Source organism: Pinus tabuliformis, chromosome 3_1, assembly GCF_031772625.1.
Source record: "Pinus tabuliformis cultivar Carrire ecotype Pingquan chromosome 3_1, CPIR1, whole genome shotgun sequence".
NCBI classification, from domain to species: Eukaryota; Viridiplantae; Streptophyta; class Pinopsida; order Pinales; family Pinaceae; genus Pinus; species Pinus tabuliformis.
Window position 1 is genome coordinate 434031616 of NC_142301.1, and position 10814 is coordinate 434042429.

A 10814-nucleotide genomic window follows, 5' to 3' on the forward strand; every position below is an offset into this window, starting at 1 on the left:
TCTATAATCTACACAAATCCTCCACTTTCCATTCTTCTTTGGCACCACTACTAGCGGAGAGACCCACTTGCTATCAGAGATCGGATAAATAAAGTTTACATCCAAAAGTTTTTGTAATTCAGCTTTCACAATGTCTTTCAGGTGAGGGTTAAGTCTCCGTTGGGGTTGGCGAATGGGTCTCGCATCCTTTTCTGTATAAATGTGGTGCGTACATAGCTAGGGATTGATTCCCTTCATGTCCGGATAATCCCATGCAAAAGCTTCCTTGTATTTTCTCAGTAGTTGGACCAACTTCTCTTCTTGTTCAGGAGTCAGGTTATTATTGATGTTCAAGGTTATTCCTGGCTTAATCTCTATAGTTTTGCTATTTGAAACAGAGGTAGTGGGTATTGTTCGATCATGAGTGTTTTTGAGAGGATCTTCTTCTAGTTCATTGTCAAACACTGCCTCTATCATGTGACATTGTACATGGGATCTGGATTCAGCTTGGTTAATAAAGTTGTTAATAACATCATCCTCTGTTTGATCTTTAAAATCGAGGGCATCTTCTATGGTTAATGGGGATCTAATGTTTTCTGTGAGGTATGATACAGGATGTTTGTTAGTTTTTATTATTGTTACACTTGGCTGGGCTGGAGGGTATAGGGCTAGATTCTTGATGTTACTCCCTCTAGTTATGGTCATACTGCCTTGTCGGCAGCCAATGTAAGCATCAGCGGTCGCAAGCCAAGGTCTGCCTAAAATTAATGGGTGTCCATCGAGTCGGTTTTTGGGGTTTATTATCAGAAAGTCGGCAGGATATTCCCAGGAATCAACGGATACCATGACATCATGTAGTGTACCTTCTGGCCTAACTACTGATCGGTTAGCCAGTTCTTATAAGGTGGAGGTTGGTTCTATTGATGTAATGCCCAGTTTTTGACAAGTGGTGGTTGTTAAAATATTAAATGCAGCCCCTAAATCAACTAAGGCATTTGAAAAAGTTTGTCCATTGATTTGCACTGTCACTATTGGATTTCCTTGGTCTTCATATTTGACGGGTGCTTCTCTTCCTGATAACAGATTAGATAGGGTGCCAACTACATGGACTGTTGGGTTATTTGTTATTCTCCTCCTTGGTTTTTTTATACATAGCTCTTTGATGGTTTTTGCATATATTGGGATATCTTGGATAGCTTGGAGGAGTGGGATTTTTATGTACAAATTTTTTAGTTCTCCCAGAATATCAAAGTCAGGATGTTCTATTGGGCGCGGTATGATTAATAGTTTTGGGAATGGGGGAGAAGATGTGGTTGCTTGGTCATGAGTCTATTGTCTGACCACATCTTCTTCTTGTAATGGTTGTTCTGCGGGTAACTGATTTTCAACTTGAACATTTTTATCTCCCTCGGTTTCTATAATGCGCCCAGACCTTAATTGAAGGTTGTTGCACTCCCTTAGATTGGTTTCTAGTTCTGGTGTTTCAATTATTTGAACGGATTGAACCAGTCTGTTATTTGGGTTTGGGTTGGGTTGGGCTGGGAGTTGCAGTCTTAAGTTGGACTGGGGATTTTGTTGTAGTGCTGGCAGTGTGGGTTGAGGGAGTGGAATGGTTCCTAATGGCTGATTCATCGGTCTTTGCCAGTTTGTCTACCAAGCTTGACTATGCGAAGTGGGAGGGGACCATTGTGTTGGATATGCATTGTTTTGCCAATATGGTGGAGCGTAGGGAAAATTTGGCCAATTATATTGGCTTGCTTGATTCGGCCATGGTGATGATGAAGGAAATGGTTGTTGTGACCAGTTTGAGAAGGGAGGTTGATTTTGCCACATTGTATTATATTGCTGAGCATGATATTGCGGAGGCTAGAAAGAAGAAGATGGATCGGGGAACATACCTGATTGTCGCGGCTGCCATTGACAGCGCTGATTAAGTAGGTACACCGGTTCTGGTTCTTCTTCTGCTTCTTTGTATACTACTTTCAAACCAGGAAGTGAGGGGCAGTTCTCCGTAGAGTGGTCTTTTGTACAAATAGCGCAGACTTGAACTGCGTCTAGTGGGCACTCTTTGTGGCTATGTTTCTTTCTGCACCTGGGGTAGAATATTACCAAATTTTGCTCTGCTTCTGCTTGTTTTTGTTTTTCTTGCATAATATCAAGTTGCGTTTTCAGAGTCCCCAATATATCAGTTTTGAAATTCTCCAGTAAATTTCCAATTTCTGCGCGAGTTACTCTTTCTCCAGAGATCTTGTTGTCCCTTGTAAACCTGTCATGTTTCGCTGGTTTTAGCCTTGTGTTGCCTCGTGAGCTCCTGATACATAAATCAATGATGTTAGCAAAATCTTCTTGATAGATTTCTCCTTTTCCCATAATATTTAGTGTTTCAATCCATTGTTCCTTCATGCCTTTAATTAATGTTGTTTTTAATACATTGTCAGGTAAGGGTAATGATGCATAAGGAGATCTTTGAAGATTATACTGAAAACGTTCAACATATTCTTCTAGTGTCTCATTAGGTCTAGCTACCATCTGAAATATTTCATCCTTTAACTCTCTAGACCTACAATAATCCTGATATTTCTTCAGGAAGGCACCTTTCATCTGATCCCAGTCATTTATAACACCTCCACCTAACCCCATAAACCATCGTAAAGCAGCTCCTTTTAATGTAGAGGGAAATAGTTTCAGCTTTTGGGGATCGGTGGTATAGTCGTACCCCCTGCACAACACATCAAATTCAAACAAAAATGCGTCTGGATCTTCTGATGTTAGGCCATGGAATGTAGGGATGTGCTGGAGAGGAATTTCCTTCATAGGTGCATTAACTGCAGTATCTACAATGGGATATTGCAGTGTGGAGGTTTGGGGGGTTTGTTGGTTTTGGGCCATTTGGTCAAATATGTGCCAATAACCTTCTGGGATTTATAGGAGGGTATTCCTAGGCTGGCTAGAAGGAGCAGGAATGGCCTTAACAACACTTCCTTTGTCTGGGATGATGAGAGTTCCTTGCTGAACTAATGTCTGGGGGGATTTTAGCTCTTGAGGTTCTTCAGCTTCGTTTTGGATGATTTTTACAGCACTTCCCTTATCTGGGCTGCTTAATGGCTGAGCTATTCCAAGAGGAGATCTTGGTTCTTCAGTTTCCCCTGTTTCTCCTCTTCCCTCACAGAGATTACTAAAGTTCCCTTCTTGCAATGATTTTGGGCTAGAATTCTCAATTTCTTGAAAATCTTGCTCCTTTGTTTGGCTGTGCACCTCAGCAAAGGCTACAGATGGTGATCCTGTGGCTTGAAGGGAACTAGTAGGTTGTCTAGAAGCAACTTTTCTAGGTCCTACTAAAGGCTGAGATTTTGCTTTTTTAAGGATTTCGTCTATAAAGGTCGATCGGCCAAGGGTCACCGACCCCTTAGCTTTATTAGGCTTGGGTAGTGGTTTAAGATTTTTTTTAGGCTTTTTCTGCTTAGTCATGCACACAAATCAAATGCTGATTTCTACCCAAAATAACAACAAATCTACAGGAAAGCGGGCAGGGGAGCAGGGCTGTTACATGCTCCGTACGCAGGTTCTTACCTTCCGTTTTTAAAACCCAACTCTCTCCTAGCAGGTACTTACACTACTCTCAAAAGAAACAAATGGCTACACTCTTCCCCGGCAACGACGCCAAAATGTTGAGCAGTAAAAAGGGTCTTTTTAACCTCTATTTACCCTACATTAATTATCAATCCAGGTACGATTTGTTATCTCAAGAGTGTACTCAGTCTGAGGCGGTCACTTGTCAAGAGTAATGCTAGTAGTATAGTGCTTTTACAAAAGTAAATAAATGTTGGAAACAAACTCTAAATGTAATGATAATGATGCAGTAATGATAACTCTTTCCTTTGTAAACTGATGCAAATGAAAAACAATCAAAGAGAAGATCTCCAATCTGGGAACTAGACAGCAATATTCAACGGTCGCTACAGTTGCAGATCATTCTGTTCACAGTAAAGCAATTACTTGAAATGAAAATTCAATTAACAGAAAAGGGAACAACAACTAATCTATTGAAAAGATCAAACAACAAAGCTTAAATTACAGGAATGAATTAAGCAGCAATCGTAATCTAAAGGAATTGAGCAACAATCTTTAACTAGTAAATGAATTGAACAACAAACCAAGAATGGAACAACAAGCTTAAGTAAGTCTACGAAATATTGAACAATGAACTAAATCAAATGTAAACACACAACGAATCTAGAATGATGGAATCAGTAATCTGAGTTTAGCATAACAAGTATTAACCACGGTTATAACAGAACAACAATCGCAGATCTAATGGAACGATAATCCGAATGAACAACAATCACAATTAGAGGTAAACCGTAGCTAAATGAACAACAATACCAATCTGTAAATGAATAGCAATGCTACTCTGTAAACGAAAAGTAATGTCAATCTATAAATGAACAGCAATGTTACACAGTAATGTCAATTCTGTAAATGAACAACAATTTTACACAATAATGTCAATTCTGTAAATGAACAGCAATGCGATATGATTTCAGAATGAACAACATAACATTTCAGTTGCAAATGATAATCTTACTATTCAAATACGAATTAAATATAACAGAGCCAGTAAATGAAATGTCAAGGAACAACAGATTACTGAATGAAGCAAGGAAAGAAAACCAAACCACACATGACTTGTAATCGGAAAATAATGATATAGGAAGCAAGTGATCCACTAGGGCCGGGCCCTTAGCCACTAGGGACGCACTGCTGCGGTTACTCCAGAATCAAATAACATAACAGGACGAAGTTTATATGTTAATCATAAAAACAGAGTTACAGTGATCGCTCTTTAAAGAGAGTCGATGATAAAATTTCAAATTGCACAGCAAATTCTATAAAACAATAATAATCTGCCCCTTGGGCTAGCAGCGGTATCCGTTTTTATAGTGGCCAGGCGGAAATACCAAAGATACAAATATTCTTAAGGTAGCGATCCCTCAGGATCAAAGGATCCTGAGGGATTCGCCATATCGTTATTCTTCAGTTATCTCTTCGTCCTCTTGCGCTGATATGGCATTTCTTCTTCCTTTTCCTGGCCCATGCACTCCGATCTTGATTGCCTCGTCTGGATGCGGTTCCCTGTCAAAGGGACAACAGTTGGTTTTGCCTTGTCTTTTCCTCTGAAATGGCGATATTCCATTTTCTTCATTTTCTGCATAGAAAAAGGTAATAATAAGTCATTTTACATTAATCACAAATCTCTTTAACTTTATCATAATCCTTTATCATATGCCCATCTTGGAATGTAAAGAAGTTTTGAATTAAAGGAAAATATAAAGAAATAAGTGGAAATTACATACCTTTTCTAATGCTCAACACTCGTTAAAATATTAAACGACATCGGATTCGTCACTTTGACGAACATGAGCTTCTCCTTCCTAGGGCTCATTAAACTTTCTAGGTCGGATTCGTCCGAAGGATGAACTTACAGTGAAAGCATATGCTATCCCCTTCAAGCTTGTGATTAAAAAATAATTGGGGTACCTCCCAAAAATGGTGGGGGAAAAATTTGGAAATGCAATAAGTTGTTTCGGTAGCTCACTCTTGAACATGACACTTTCGACTTCGTGTCAGGTTGGGATATCCTCCTTTTTATCGTTGACCTCCCTGGGTTGGGCCATTTATTTTTTCCTTCCATTTGATCTCTGCCATGTCACCATGATGACCAATCCTATGGATCCAAAAGCTGCCAAACTTTCAGTCGTGTCGCCGATATGTTCAAGAGTTGTCCTTCTGTAGTTACACTTACCTCTGATTCTTTGTATCATCCAAAATCATTTTTCATCCCTTTGTCTCATGTCGATGATGTGGGATACATTATGGCCCTCCTTTGACACGGTCGCTTACTGTTGAATTCAACTCATTATCCAAGAAGTTGACTGAGAGACTCACTTCCAGTACCTTAGAGCTTGCATGCCCTAATGGCAAGTTCTTCGCACTTGACGATGAGTTCACATCATTGGCTTTCGATCGATTGATTTCATGGGTGTTCGACTTCAATTCCTCTATTCACATTCCGTGGATTGTGCTGATAGTACCTTGAGGACCATTGTCATTATTGGTGGTTTCTCTTGCACTTGTTAACAATTTACATCATTGACTGGTAATCAAGCGACTTTCTAGCATGTTCGATGTCAACACATCTATTCACATGTTAGAATTTGTACTTTGATCAAGTCATGTTGGAGCGCAAGACCTTGGGCTCAGATTACAAAAGTCCAGGTTGCAAAGTAATGTGACATGATTATGTTGATATACATGTCTCTTTCAGATGGATGGCTGCGACCATACCATGAGTTATCATATGTGATCCTTCTCATTATTGGATGGCTGCGACCATACCTTGGTTTCATTATGATCCTCTTTAACAGATGGCTGCGCCCATGCCTGGATCCATTTACATGATCATTCTCTAGATGGCTGCGTCCATACCACGATTCATGTATCATTTGACAGAGTTTTCAGTTATGTATATGTATCTGTACTTTCTTGTAGGTTTTCTGATGATAGACTTTGGTTCCCCACACTGATTCTTAAAGTGTTTCATCCCTCACTCTAGTTCGGCCTCCACGCTTTAGGGGGCATCTGTTACACAACATTTTGTCACTATCCATGTACTCCCCATTCCTTGATTTTGGAGGACCTCTACAGTGAACCATAAATGCTTTCCCCTTCATGAAGAAACTCCCATTGTGTCCCTCTTCATGAGCAGAACAATTCCCTTTTGCACCATTTCCCCAAAATCTTCTGTTTTTCCCAGTTTACAAGACCGACGCTAATGACCCTTGTCCTCCTCGCACCGATATGCAGGGATTAACACTGTCCCTAGCACCAATCGGAGTGACTGATATTTGTTCCAGTCGCGCCGATCCTGTTATGGAAAGTTTTTTAAATAAGGAGCCGAAGCTTCCAACTCTAGAAGCTTCGTAACAGAAGTCTGGTAAATGGTTGGGACGAATGGAGTCGAGGATGTCAGTTTGGGCTCCTTTCCTTTGTAAGGATGGAGCTACCTCAAGAGATAAGACCTTCTCCCATGAGAAGAGGAACCATCTCCCATCCATTCATGCTATATAAGCCTCCATTTTTCCCAAGCACAAGCTAGTATTAATGTTGGTGTGCTAGTGCTAATTAATTTTGGAGTAAACAACAAGCTATTCATAGTTGTAGCTCTCTATTTGTGTGAGGGAGAAGTGTGAATTTGGTTTAGCGTGAAGCATAAAGGGAAGAGCCTTAAAACTATCATTGTTGAGGCCATCATGGAATGCTAACGGAAGTGTGTGGGAACTTGGTTTTGTCGGAGGAGAACGGCAACGCCAAGAAAATGGTTGTAATATCTTCTTGATTCAATATATATGCAACTATCGATTGATTTCCTACAAAATGTGTCATCTCACATGTTGATGGCTTAATGTTTCTTGACTTGTTAAGTAGGTTGAATTACAATTTGTCTATTATCACGGTTGTTGTTTGCTGTTGTTTACTTGTTTTAGGTGTTTGAAGATGGAAACGAGAGATAGTTGGAGTGAGCAAGCAAGATAATCATCAAATGGGATAAGCGTACTAAGAGGTAGGCCCTCTTAATTGGTTCTAGCCTAAGGAAATATTCCATAGAATGTATCGGTTGTGGCTAGACCCATTATCGAGCTAGATGAATTGTTTGTATTCACACTCATAATTTTACTTCAGCACACCATGTAGTATCTTGATCAATGAAGACGAAATATCTCTGGATACAATGATGACAAGGTCTGCATCGACACTCAGCCTGTGGTGGGACTAAAGCATCATGGGCACTGTAAAACAAAACTCATAGTCTCTTGGCATTCCCATGTACATTATTGTCACATAGGTGTTTCTTACTGGTGGTGCCATCTCCACAATCATAGTGTCCCAAACATGAATTAATGTTATCATACATATAAATAACAGTCAATTCTAGGATTTAAACCTTAGAACGGGTGGAGCCATAAATATAGATATTACTGCGCCTGGTACCTTTATGTGAGCCAAGATCGAGGGTTTGTTTTGTTCCTGGATTTGTTAGAAACTTGGTGGTTGGGATGCAATCAAATAAATTGTGACAATACTATGCAACTTTAATAGCCATGGATCATGCAAATTAGGAAGGAAATTGTTGAGTGCAAACCAGTCTCCTTCCCATTAATGTTGTTGACGCTTCAATAACATGTGAGACTTCAAGCTTATCGTGCAGGATAAATTTAGGCCACCTTGTGGCATATGTATTTCAAATATGATGCCAGTAAAACCTTGAGGGATACCAAAATTAGGATTATTATGTCCATTGCTGCTCTGCATGACTGCTTGAATAGAGGGGAGGAAAAGGAGGAGGAATTTCCTGTGTCTAAAACTTGTCTCCTCTTGGAACAACCCCGTGGAGGTGTCAGTTGTTATGATAAGGCCAATACATTTTCCAAGGCCCATTTTGATGAAGTCATGGGTGAATAAGAAGGCAAGTGTGTTGAGCCATGGTATCGAGCCCCTGAAGGTCAAGAAAGTCATCAATATCTCGGTGAGCACCATGGCATCGAGTCCCATGATCATTATTTGACTGCACTTTTGGATCTCCTTATCTTTTAATGCGTCCTCGTTATGATTGTATGCCTAGCTACCCCTGTGATGAAAAAAAATATGGCGATGAATTATTCAACGAGCCACATTAATCCAATAGAAAAAGTAATTGAATCCCTCATGTTTATCTATCCACTATTTATTTATACTACTCCACTGACTTCCATTAAAATAAATCCATAATGAGTAGAAAAATTGTGATTTGAGACAATCACACATATATTCATTGACGTTTTATAGCTCTTCTGTAGATCTTGTACCACATCCAAACACTATTGAAAATTATACTTAGATAAGATTGATATCAACATCTATTACTCTTACACCACATCTGTGTTATAATTCCCACGATCGTGGCTAGGAATATCACAAGTAGCTACCACATGTTCCTTGTCACCCTTGTTGGCATAGTTCTAAGGATTGTAGCAGTAAAAATAGGGGGGCTCCCCTTCCACTTCTTGCCTATGTAAATTACGATGGAACTTGCAGGCCACACACTTGAGTTCTTCTAGCAATCCGTACTCATTGTTGAGCATGAAGTCCTGTAATTCTACTATGGCATGTCCAGGTATGTTGGTCTCATGGTTCTTCAAGCATTCACAATATCTCACACTATTCTTAACATAAGCAGTTGGATGTTGATGGTGATTGATGCTAAGGCTGCAGTGGCTCATGCCTTGATGGCGGAGTCTTGTCAGAAGGTGTGCTGGTGCCAGCGGTGTCATCCTTTCCCAACTTTAACTTTTCGACTTGTGGATGTTGGGAGAAGGGCTGCCATGTGGGAAACATGCATAAACAAAGCAATAACAAAATACTTGTTCCTAAATATTTCCATCTCCTTCAACATAAACCATTTCTCCACACCCAATGATTTTAAACCCTAGTCTCCATGGAAGGAGACGATCATCCACATAGATCACCCGTGGTATCAGAGTGGGGCTTCTCTTGTATATTTTTTTTCACATGTCCCTAATAGGGTCAGGGTACAAGTAGCTCAAACTTGAACTATTACAACCTTTTTAAGACCATCCTCACCAACCTCGACAACCTCACATGGCAAATGAAAAGAAAAATGACAGAGTAGGAGATCTTATCAAACTGTTGCTTGAGGAAGCACTTACATGACAGAGGAGTGAGATTATTGAAGCCTTTACAACATCTCATTGGATGGTGAGAATTTATGAAGATAAGCCACCAGATCTCTACTAGGCAGATCGACAAGTGAACTATACACAAAACTCTTGCCACCGAAATCCATTTTCTAGGTTGCACACTGTCAGCATAACAATTGGCCTGCAAGCATTACAGAGTATCATTATCCTCAGATCTTCATTCATCACGGTTATGGGTTAACCAAACAAAACCCTTGCCACCGAAGTCCATTTGCTAGGCCACATACTTTCATCATCACAGTTGGCCCATAAGCATTACAGGGTATCTCTATACTCAGATCTTTGTTCATCATGGTTAAGGGTCATACAAAAACCCATGGTTATGGGTTAACCACGCAAAACGCGTTGCCTTCAACAACACTTGGTTTTGGTTCATCCAAAAATCCACAGTTATGACCCTTTTCAACAAAGGCTTCCCCGGAGGGAACTTTACATAATGGGGACATTAAAGTGAGAATCTAATTGCACAATGATTTCAATTTTATCATTTCTTCTTAAGTGGGGAGGATTAATCCAGGTGGAAAATAATTACCGTAGACAATAATTATTTTTCTATCAATGGTTGTTAAAACCATGGATAATGCATGATAATAAACAAAATAAATCATAACATTAAAGTGAGAATCTAATCAGACGATGATTTCATTTTTACCATCGTAATTATGATATTCACCCATGCATTTTGTAAACCATGGTATTTACCCATGGTACCATAATTTATCATATTTACCCATGGTACCATAATTTATTATATTTACCCATGGTGTTGTAATTTATTATATTTGCCCATGTATTTTGTAAACCATGGTATTTACCCATGATATTTCAAATGTAACAGGAGGCATGCCTCTCGGTGAAAGATACCCGTAAAAAGTATAAATACAGAACTTCACCATGGAGTAAATAATCCTTTTTCTCATAATGTAGTCTCATGGTATATTACCTATTTCAATAAATATTTGAGTTCCTCTTGTGTTAATTTTTTGCAATATTTTTCTTGTCCATTGAGTTCTTATTATA